This window comes from Poecilia latipinna, unplaced genomic scaffold, assembly GCF_001443285.1.
Source record: "Poecilia latipinna isolate Pla-1442-1.1 unplaced genomic scaffold, P_latipinna-1.0 Scaffold4965, whole genome shotgun sequence".
Taxonomy (NCBI): Eukaryota; Metazoa; Chordata; class Actinopteri; order Cyprinodontiformes; family Poeciliidae; genus Poecilia; species Poecilia latipinna.
Genome location: NW_015117581.1, coordinates 5617 through 16163, shown reverse-complemented (window position 1 = coordinate 16163; position 10547 = coordinate 5617). Strand labels below are relative to the sequence as shown.

At 36.9% G+C, this 10547-nt stretch overlaps 1 long non-coding RNA gene across 1 annotated transcript; it reads right to left on the bottom strand.

The window, feature by feature from the left end:
• Positions 1–5407, bottom strand: LOC106943192 (uncharacterized). The gene is made up of 2 exons (XR_001423845.1): positions 4997–5407; positions 1–268 (listed from the first exon to the last, which is right to left on the bottom strand). It is a non-coding gene; the product is annotated as an uncharacterized LOC106943192 (long non-coding RNA).
• Between the last annotated feature and the right edge of the window lie 5140 nt (positions 5408–10547).

The window sequence follows — 10547 nt, the reverse complement described above, 5'->3', positions numbered from 1 at the left end:
TTGTTGTTGTTCTTTTGTTCCTCACCCCAGGAGAAAACACTGGGCCCCCTGGTAAGTTTGGTCTAGAACCGCCGCTGTCTCTGAGTCTGGTGGTTGTATATGAAGACAATGTAGGAAGACTGAGCAGCTTTAAAGGTTTGGGCAACATGAAGCAAAGCTGGTGGCTTTTAGGAACTAAGCATTTGCATTTAATGAATAAATACATATTTAACCAAAATTTTATTTTGGCTAAATATGAATCACTACTTACTCGTGTTTTTCTCTTGACCTGAAAATATAAAAAGAAAAGAAAATTACCTTATGTAAAGAAATCATACACACCATCACACTAAACAAACACTTTTTTAAACAAACAGAAGTTTTTATTTTATATTTCTTTCTTTGAGGATCATTTTATTTTTGTTAAAAACAACGTGAAAGCATTATCAGCCTGAAAGAGGAAGATGGCCGACTTATCTGGATGAGGCAGCTCTGTCAAACCTGGTTGCCCTGGCAACATGACAGAACCACACTTGCTATTTCAGTAAGCAAACCACCACTTCCTGCTTTGCACTAGCATGTAGATACTCAGTACTTACTATACTGCTGTCCAAACCACCACTCATGAATAAAAACTAAACAAAACACAAAAAGTTTGAATAAAATTTTAATTTTAATACTTTGTATGATGTATGTTGGGTCCCTGTTTTTAGCTCTTGTTGAGGTTTATGTGTTTATTATTTTTTAAATGCTCATTTAAGCACAATTTAAAAAGAATAATAACTTGTACTAATATTTTAACGTCTGTTTTAAGCATCCCAAAGTGCTTCAGTTTTCCTCCTGACAGAAGATGAACAATGTGATCAGGGTCTGTGAGACAAAGAGAGTCAGGATGTGGTTTGGTGCGTTGTTGTTTCACAGCTCTGAGCAGAGATGCACGCTCTCTGCAGTGACATTTCACCGCCTCGTTCAGACTCACTGTGTCAGTTATTAGAGCACCGGTGAGAAATGATTCAGTTACTGAGGGAAGAGGTCGATCTGTGCCTTTGTTTCACATTCAAAAACTTAATTATTTAAAACAGTTAGAGGAAAAATGCTGAATATTTAGCAGAAACAAATACGGATCTAATCTCATAGTTAATTTCAGTTAATGACTAACCGAGGGTTATGCAGCCTTTGAACAGTTCTCTGATTAGTTTTTAAAACAAGTGAGACATTAATCTAAAATGACTGGATTATAACTCATTTCCTATAATCTGTGTTGGATTATGTAAAGAATAAAATAAAAACGATAAAAATTGGTTAACATAAAATAGACTTTTAGGTTTGTGGGAATTATACAACATAACTTTTTACTTCCCTGATCCTTTAGATTATTCTACAGGTAAACAGCACAAAACTCAATGAAATGTATGAAAAGTATAGATTAGCTTCTACATTTCTGTGGCCCAAAACACAAAGGTTGTAAAATACTTTCATTACTCTATACCATTCTGTTTATTAGAGACTCTCATTTCCCTCATTATTACCTTTGATAAATAAACAATAAATATCTAGAAATTTAAATTTGGCTTAAAAACAAACCGAATAATACATGCTTTATTAAAATAACTAACAAATTATTGTTTTAGAAACAGAAAATATGACAAAATCCATTAGCAGAGATTTAAATTAATAAGATTGAAAGTATTAATTAAATTCATTCACTAAAAGGAATCAGGAATCACCACAGCACAAAGTAAAACAAAGCAAAAACATAATTTCATATTCTGTCCTGCTCCTTATTTACAGTTAAACACAAAATTATTAATAACCCCGACAGACTTTGATTTGAAAGTCTGTCATTCAACTAACATTTTTGATTCTGACTGGACAAAAACAACTTAAGAGCAGTGTCAATTTGAAGAAACATTACTTATTTGTATTTATTGACGTTTCATTTTAAAATTATATTTATTTATATTTATACCCTTCTCAATAGTTAATGGGAAATATTTTATTCATTGGCAATACAGCAATAAAACCCTCCTCATAATTACTGACTGGGTTTTTAGATGTTTTCACTGTTTTGATCATTTATTGTTGGAGATGAGTTTTTACGCTGGAAGGCCTCACGACCATCACCCTAATATTTTTCCCTCTACAAATCCAATATGCTAATTACTCTTTCAGTGAGAAGAAATGTGTTGGTCAAATTTAAACCCACATTTTTAAATTTAAAATGTTTGTGAGGAACTGATAAGGAAGTGGGAACGGTGGGTTATTGATATTTTGAAAATCCATTATTTCTAATTTACAAGCTTAAATTTAGATTCAGCATTTGCAAAAACACTTTACAGCCAATTTTATGACTGTAAATTATCGTAACCTAAAATTTACCAACTGAAGATTCCCTGATTGAGTCTGAATTCATCACCTCCCTTACACTGACAAATGTTTATATCACTCGTTTACAGAAGAAACGAGTGATATAATTCTGGATTATTATCATCTTTTGAGCAGCCAAAAATGTAAAGTTTATATAATTTATTCCAAAATGTAATGCTTTTTGGCCATTTTACTACTTTTAACAAATCTAGAAAAAAATGACAAAAACTTACAGTTTGTGTTCATAAATTATTCATTACCAGATTATTTGTTCCAATCTTTCACCTTATTGTCTGATAACTCATACTTTATGTATAATACACTTCCAAGCTAAAGTAAAAGCAACATAAATACCAATAATGTGTTAATAATGGAGTAAGTTTTGAATATTTACACATTTATCTTTACATCTCTAACAAAATTACGTTTGTACCTTTACTTTAGTTTAACTGTTCAATGTTGTTTAAGAGAATTTGGATAGTTTGTTTATTTTGTTGTTATTGTAAAATATTTTTTCTCTCTAAATGTAACGCGTCTCTCCATCATTATCAGCTCACATAAAGGCCCAAATGTGTACAAAGTAAAGGCAAGGTGGAAGCTACAATAAAGACAGTACAGTAAAGCCTAACATTATGAAAATATAAAGAATAATCAAAACTTGGTCCCTTCAACATTACTTTCCTGATTTTCTTTAGGATCAACTAATTTCAGCTGTTTTCAAGAGCGTAACTCGAAGTTTCTGTCGTCCCTTGGAGTACTCTCTGTTCCACTGTCCGTAGGGCAAAGTGTGAAACAATGTGTGATTTCCACACTTTCGTTTTAAGTGAGATTTAGAAGATGAAGAAAACAAAAGAAGAACAAAGTCAGAGTGTGGAAGTGTCTGAAGTAACAGAAGCTAAATGACCAAACGTCTGGATTTCATTTAATCGTTTGACATTCTGCAAAAACCTGAATTAAATGTTTTTGTAACTCTGGTTACTGTCCGTCTGTGTGTGCATTTATTTTTTCTTGTTACGCCTTTTTGTCTCCTTGCAGAAAAGACCTTTAATTATGTTCAACAGTTCTGACCTCACTTCTTCATTTTCAGACAGTTCCTATTTCTTTGTCACGAAAACTAAAGCTCGCAGCGCTCGACTCGGCCCGGCCCGGCCCTGCCAGGAAGTCAAGGCAGCCCAGAATGGAACAAGGAAGTGGTCACAGCTCCGTCCCGCTGCAGCTACTGCAAAATGCATGTCAAGACGCGCTCATATGCCGGGTAGCTTTAAGGAAACGAAAGGCCTTTTCTCTCTTCATTAAAATGTTGGAAAACCTTAAAAAATGATCAAGTGAAAGTAGAAAAATGGCTGAACAAGGTGGTTTTTAGCAGAATTTATATTTAGGAGTATTTCAGGTTCCAACTTTGGCTAAAGTAGAAAAAACTAAACTAAATGTTAACTGAAAACTTTTTATTCCTACTTTAGAACAGCTGTCACTACTTTAACTTACTAAATAGTTACAAAACAAGAAAATGGAATATTTACGTAAATAAAAGACGTCTGTTGTGGTGGTGCTCCATAAAGACACACCTAACACAGCCTTGCTGAAAATACTGTACAGCTTGCAGAAAAAAAACAAGTGACAAACTCTGACCCTGGCTGCAGAAAAAGACAAGAGAGCGAAACAAAAAAAGAAGCATTTATTTCAGCTCGTGCGCACAGACGTCTCCCTAAAATAGGAAAAAAGATGTTTGATGTGTTGAACGGTAGCAGAACTGTGAGTGCTGCTGCAGGCAATGAGGTGAGCCTGCACACCTTCTGCATGCATCCACGCACGCACACGCAAACACACACACACACAAACACACACACACACAGATGTTTATCTTAATCCAACACCGACAATGACAAAGGTTGAAGTGAAGAGCTCGCAGGGACACACCCCATAAGAAAAAAAAATCTACCGTCTTTGATAGACATGCTTACCCTCTCCCCCCACACACACACACACACACACACGCACACACGTACAGTGCAGGATCACACCATCACACACATGCACAATGTCAAAGCAGAACAGAAACATGATTGCAAAAATTCCCTTCGCTTTTACGGCGTGTTTTAAGCAGCATCGTCTTATTAACTGCAGCCTTTGATTGAACATCAGTGTTTATTCTTTTGCCAAAGGCGGCTGATAAAACCTGTCACTTTTCAGCTCCTCACATCTCACAGATGTGCGGCTCTACTGTCTGCCGTTCGCGGGGTTTGGAAAAGTTTAAGAGAGGTGAAGCAGCACAAAAGCAGAGAAGCAACTCAAAGGTTTGATATACTGTAGCTTGTCATCTCTGCCCTCAGTTTAAATGATTACATTTTGTTCGCTGATGTTTTCCACTTCTTTTGAAAGAAAAGCTGATGACAGATTCATGTCTCACTCCCAAAAAATAATTCACCTTTTACCATAAACACCAAACAACAATCTGCTGCAAGTTCAGAAACTTAACTTAGGAGGTTAGACATCATCGCATCAACGTTTTTTTTTATTTTTTAAATTAAACCCATTTTTAGACAAACTGTCAGTAGAAAGACACAAGAAGACACTGAATGCATCACTTCCCTCCTTACAACCAGCTCATAAAGAAAGCTTCACTTTTATTATATTTTTTTGGAGTACTTACAGTGAGCCAAACCAACCATCAGGACCAGCAAGATCATCAGACCTCGGAGACCCGCCATGTCCGGGGCGTAAGGGTGTGTGTGGTCACCCACGATTCAAGCCGAGTCGGGTCCAAAAGAGGACGAAGAACAAATCGGACGCCAAACCTAACCTCTATTTCTAATATAAACCCCCTAAACGCTGATCTGTTTCAAACTACATTCGCTTTATCTGTCTTATCAGAAGACGCAGTTTCCTGGACTTGTTCCCCAAACCCTAAACCTTGCTTCTGGTTTCAAGTGAAGCAAACGGGAGTGATGTCACACAGCGAACTGAGAGCCTGCCTTCACCTTGGCTCTCAGAGGCAGGAAGTTTCATTTCAGCTACACCACCAAGAACAGGAAGCCATCTCTTGTCTGATCTTCGCTTGCGTTTGCTTAAGTGTGAAAACACTTCAACTTACAGAAAAAAAAATAAAACACATGTTCACGGAACAGCTACTAATTTGCATATCTTGAAGCTAACATTTGGTGGTTTTCTGTAAAATGGCAGATAGAGAATTAGAAGAGAATCCTGCACACATTGACGACTTTGGGTTTTTGTCAGACGCTCCTTTAAATAAAAGGGCCTGAAGTAGTGAAACTTCTCAGAGGACCTTTTGTGTCTTCTCACTGACTCCTCCTCACAGAGCAGCTAACAGGCCCATCGATGCTCGCTCATGCAACGACATCGTGCCGTGCAAGCTGCGGCCCTTCCGCTTGCACACTTTCCTCCATGTTTTGATTTCCCGCTCTTCTTCCAAAGATACAGACGAAAAAAGAAAACACGTGGCCACTGGCTGCAGGAGGGAATATCTTCATTTCTGCTGCTCATTTTGTGTGAAATAGCTACATTTATGAGCGCTTTCAGATCTCTTCAAAGTCATTGATTGTGCAAGCTGTTTGATCATCACGCTTTGCCCCGAAGCTTAAAATGCTTTACTTCTGTTTACATACACAAGAAAATGGGGGATAAAAGGGGAAGAAGAGGAGTAAAAACTCTCCGGGGAGCGAGGCTCTCACACCGGGTGGTGAGCTGTCGTGAATCCAGATGAAATGCGGCTTTTCATACGTTTTTAATGCAATAATACACGGGACTCCTTTTTAGAGCTTAGATAATTGGAGCTGAGCTGACAGAGTTTTACTTGATCCTGCTGTGGGTTTACACCAGGCTCTGCATGGTGGCAGGATGATATGAATCCACACCATATCCTGTCAAACATCTAATATTCTTTTTATTTATATTAAAGAAGAAACTTTCTTTTACAGCTACAATTCGGTGTAAATTACTCTCAGGTCAAAGTGAACAGAGAGAAACCTCGTTTGTGCCAGAGAAAAATCACATTTTTAGTATGAAGGTCTAAATATGGATTTCCTCTGAGATCTCTGAAGCACATGATATTTGGCTATTTCCACTTCTGAGACTTCAGCCTCTTGTATTCAGGAAGTGGCTCTTAAGCAAGCAGCATCATGTTTAAGCAACCAAAAAGAAGCTATTCACAGCTTTCTAGTTTAACAAGTTGATTCTGAGAAGTCACAAGACTCCCATTGCTGTTAATTGCTTCTTTTCAGAATGCTAAATATTTTACCACAGATCAGCCTCACCGACTTATTCTCAATATTAGAGCATCGGCCCAGCAGTACGTCCTGATTATTACAACTCAAGTTTAAATAAATGTTAAAACCACAGCTGTGTTGTTGCACCTTTGGTTAAAATGTGTCTCAGTGGACACAATGCAAACATGTCACTGTATGATGAAATCCTATCTCTGTACAGTCAGCTTGGTTTGCAACATCCTCCAGGGCTAATATTTATATTTCTTGATAATGTAAGAGTTACCCTACAAACAGACATATATGTTCAGTAAGTTGAAACCATATATTTACATACTCTGCCTTTCCTGCATGATTAAATGCCTCAAGAATGAGAACATTATGTTGCTCAGTCAGATGTTTACACACTTTTTGTATAGAATTGCCTTTAAAATTTCTGACCTGAGTCAAATCTTTTGCACAAATCCCCACAATTTCTTCAAAACACTGACTATAACAAATTTACTGACATCTCATCGTCCACTTAGAACTATTTGTACCCATTTAGACCCAATACTTAGTTTTTCTTTCAGAGCTTGCATAATTGTTTCTACATAATGTTCTTTCCTCATTATGTCATTTATTTTGTAAGTGCAAAAGTCCCTCCTGCAGTAAACAAGCCCCACTGCCACCCTTTGACTCCACAGATGTGATGGCACTCTATGGTCTGACACTGGGACTAATCAGTTAAGGAAAGGTTTGGATCCCAGCACAATGTGGTTGAAACCAGGAGCTGAAGAGGACTTGATATGGAAAGTGTGCCTATGAAACAAAACCTGTCAGACCTATAGGTTGGGAAATGCCTAAAATGGTGCCATATATGTGTTGTTCAATAGAGATTGTGTCTAAATATCAACAGGAATTTCCACGATTGGGCCAAAATTTGCTCATGATTCGGTTGTTCTGATATGGGGTGCAGGTTGAAATATTTTTTTTGCTGTTTACCTGAAGTCTTGTTTACAAAACCTTCCATCCAGACATAAAGAAGACGACCACTAACATACACCACAGTGGCCTTGATACCCATATTTCACATCTCTGTCCACTTCCAAAAAGATCTGCTTGCTGGACATTCCCATGATGTTAATATTTGTTTGCAGTAAATTAACAGAATAAATGTAGCACTTCAGGCATCTGGAAACTGTACACAGTAAAGAATCAAAGCTGTGGAGGGTTTCTCTCTTTTACCTTGGCTGATTTGTTTTAATTTTCCTTAATATTAATTTCATCCAAGGAAGCTGGAAGATGTTACCTTCAAATATATCTAAAGATGCTCCACCATCCAACTTTGAAGAAAGCTTAGCAAATAGAAACAGTTTTGGTGATTCTGACATAAAACAGGAAAGGATTAGTCTTCTTTTATCGTCCTTTCTCTTAGAGAGAGTGAGAGGTTTCATTAATTCCTCATGTATATTTTTTTAATGCTAGAATATGAGACTACATTACTTTGTTGTTTAATTAAATATTAACACACATTTCTGGTAAGCATTTAAATGTGAAATAGTTCATTTTGAATGTAAAAAAGGAAGTTAGTTGTGATCGTGATATGACCAACATAAAACAGGAAAATGCACATATGTGGCATTTTGGCTTCTTACAAAAGCATGACAGCTTTCGGATCAATCAATTGTAATTTTGAAAGTTTAATCATGTAGGATTTTTTCATACACATGTTGCAGGTCTAAAGCTATAAAAATGGGCGACTGAATAAAGACGTACTGAAAGGTTTTTTTTGTGTGACATTTTCTGCGTCGCACTAAGACATTTACCTGACTTTTATAATCAAACAGTTTTATTTATTATAAAACTTTGTTCCGTAACAAAATCATGTAAAGTAAACATCACAGAACAATCAAGCAAATCAGAATCAAACACGGAGATACAGCATTCAGTTTTTATGCTCCACTAATCTGGAACCAACTTCCAGAAAACTGAAAAAGAAAATGCTGAAAAAATAAGTTCCTTTAAATCAAGACTAAAAATCCTTTTGCTCAGAGCTGCCTTCAGTGAATTACAACTGGAACATCATAAAGTGTCGTCTGTTTTTCAACTTGGTGTTATTTTTCCTTACTTTGCCACTGCAATGTGATATTTTTGATTTTTTGTTGTATTGTCAATCTAATCATGTAACATACTCTGAATTGTCTAGCTGCGGTAAATGTGCTATACAACAAAAATAGCCATGGCTGCAATATGTGTCGGTGTTAACATATTTTACAGTTATCTTAGTTTGCCAATTGTAAAATATGTTAACACCAACAGAGTGGGCTTGTTCTGGTTTAAATATTGTCCTAATGTGAGCAGAAATGCTACTAAGAACCAGAGAAAGTGGTCATCATCCCGTGACATTCTGTGAACTGAATGTTCTCATTTCCACTTACATTATGTTTAAGAGGAAGAATTTCTTGCTTTAACTTAAGCACATAAAATGAAAAGTGTATGAGATCAAGTCCTTCCATCCACAACTCCATCCTACAATAATGCATCATAACTCTGTGGAAGTTTTAATACAGAAATAGATTTCAGTGAAACAAGACTTCCTCATCATTCAAACACATAGCTAGCATATAAAAAAAAAATCCCTAAATCACACCACACACTGACAAATTGTTCAGTAGTCCTGTTGAGTTTCTCTTCATCTTTTTACAAAGTAATCAAAAATCCAAAACGGGATTCACGTGGTCTCAGAGATGACTCAGTTCGTGGATAGTGTCAGCAGGCTGCTGCATAAACACAGATCTGATCTTTCTTCTGAAATTAAAGTTGCTATGGTGAGGAAGAGGGAAAAGGTTAAAAAGTCAAAAGTGTTGTTTGATGCTGGGCAATGCACAGCGAGAGTGGTATCCCAAAACACTTAATAAATATAATACTTTATGCATCTTCATACATTTATGCAATAAAGCCACCTTCAAAGAGCAAACAGTGAAGTTGGACTGTAGTGTGAGGAACTCTGAACTTCGCTGAGGTGAACTGGTCCTCGTTATCCGTTGTGGCAATACTGGGAAGGCCCCAGCACCAAACAAGCTTTCCAGTCTATGACGACGTGTGCAGTGATGGAGTTCAGTTGGCAAACCTCCGGCTTTGGTTAGATGACCTTTTCTCTATTAGCTGATCCACTGCAGGTACTTTCTCCAACACCTCAAAGTCACAGAGTGTACCCAGCTCAAATAATGCTGACTCACAGTGGTCAACCGACTTCTGGCTTTTGGATGCTCTGGTGAAAACTCCAAACTTCAACACACCACACAGATCTGCTCTCATCCAGAAGCTTTTGGAGACAATTCAAACCTCTCCATTTTACATAACACAAATTATTTCTTCCAATAAAAGTAGTTTTACACACTAGATGTATGTTGCTGCGTGTCAAACATTTTTACAAATATACAGCCTGTGTTACGCATAAAGAAAAGTTGCAAATAATCCATCACTAACCAGGAAGTACTAACTCTGTGACTTCTGGTTTCCAGATTTTCGAAATTAAACTGAATAAACAATGCACAATACTCTAAAGAACAGTGTCACATTGAACAAAAACGTTAATGGCTCTTTAGGAGCCATAACAGCTATTATTAGCTGGTCAAAACTATTTTTCTGACATTCTAGAACTACAGTAATAATCTAGACACTTTGCACTGCATGAAATGTGTTGCAACCCATGCTGCATAATGCTGTTCAGTGGGTACCAGTTTGACATATTAATACATTTTTCTAAATCAGTCTAGCTGTTGCTGTGGTTAAGTCAAAACCTCCGTTTGACTCGCTGAACAATGACTGCTCTCCCAGAAGCCTCTGCAGACTCTAATCTTTTGTCCATCAACGATGGCAGACCTGGCCAAAGAACAAGGCCTGAACAGTTCTTGTGGGCTGTGGTTGCATTAATTATTTGTTTTTATCATATGCTGTCAATTTTGAAGCAAAGCTCTGCAAGACCGACCCTCTGAA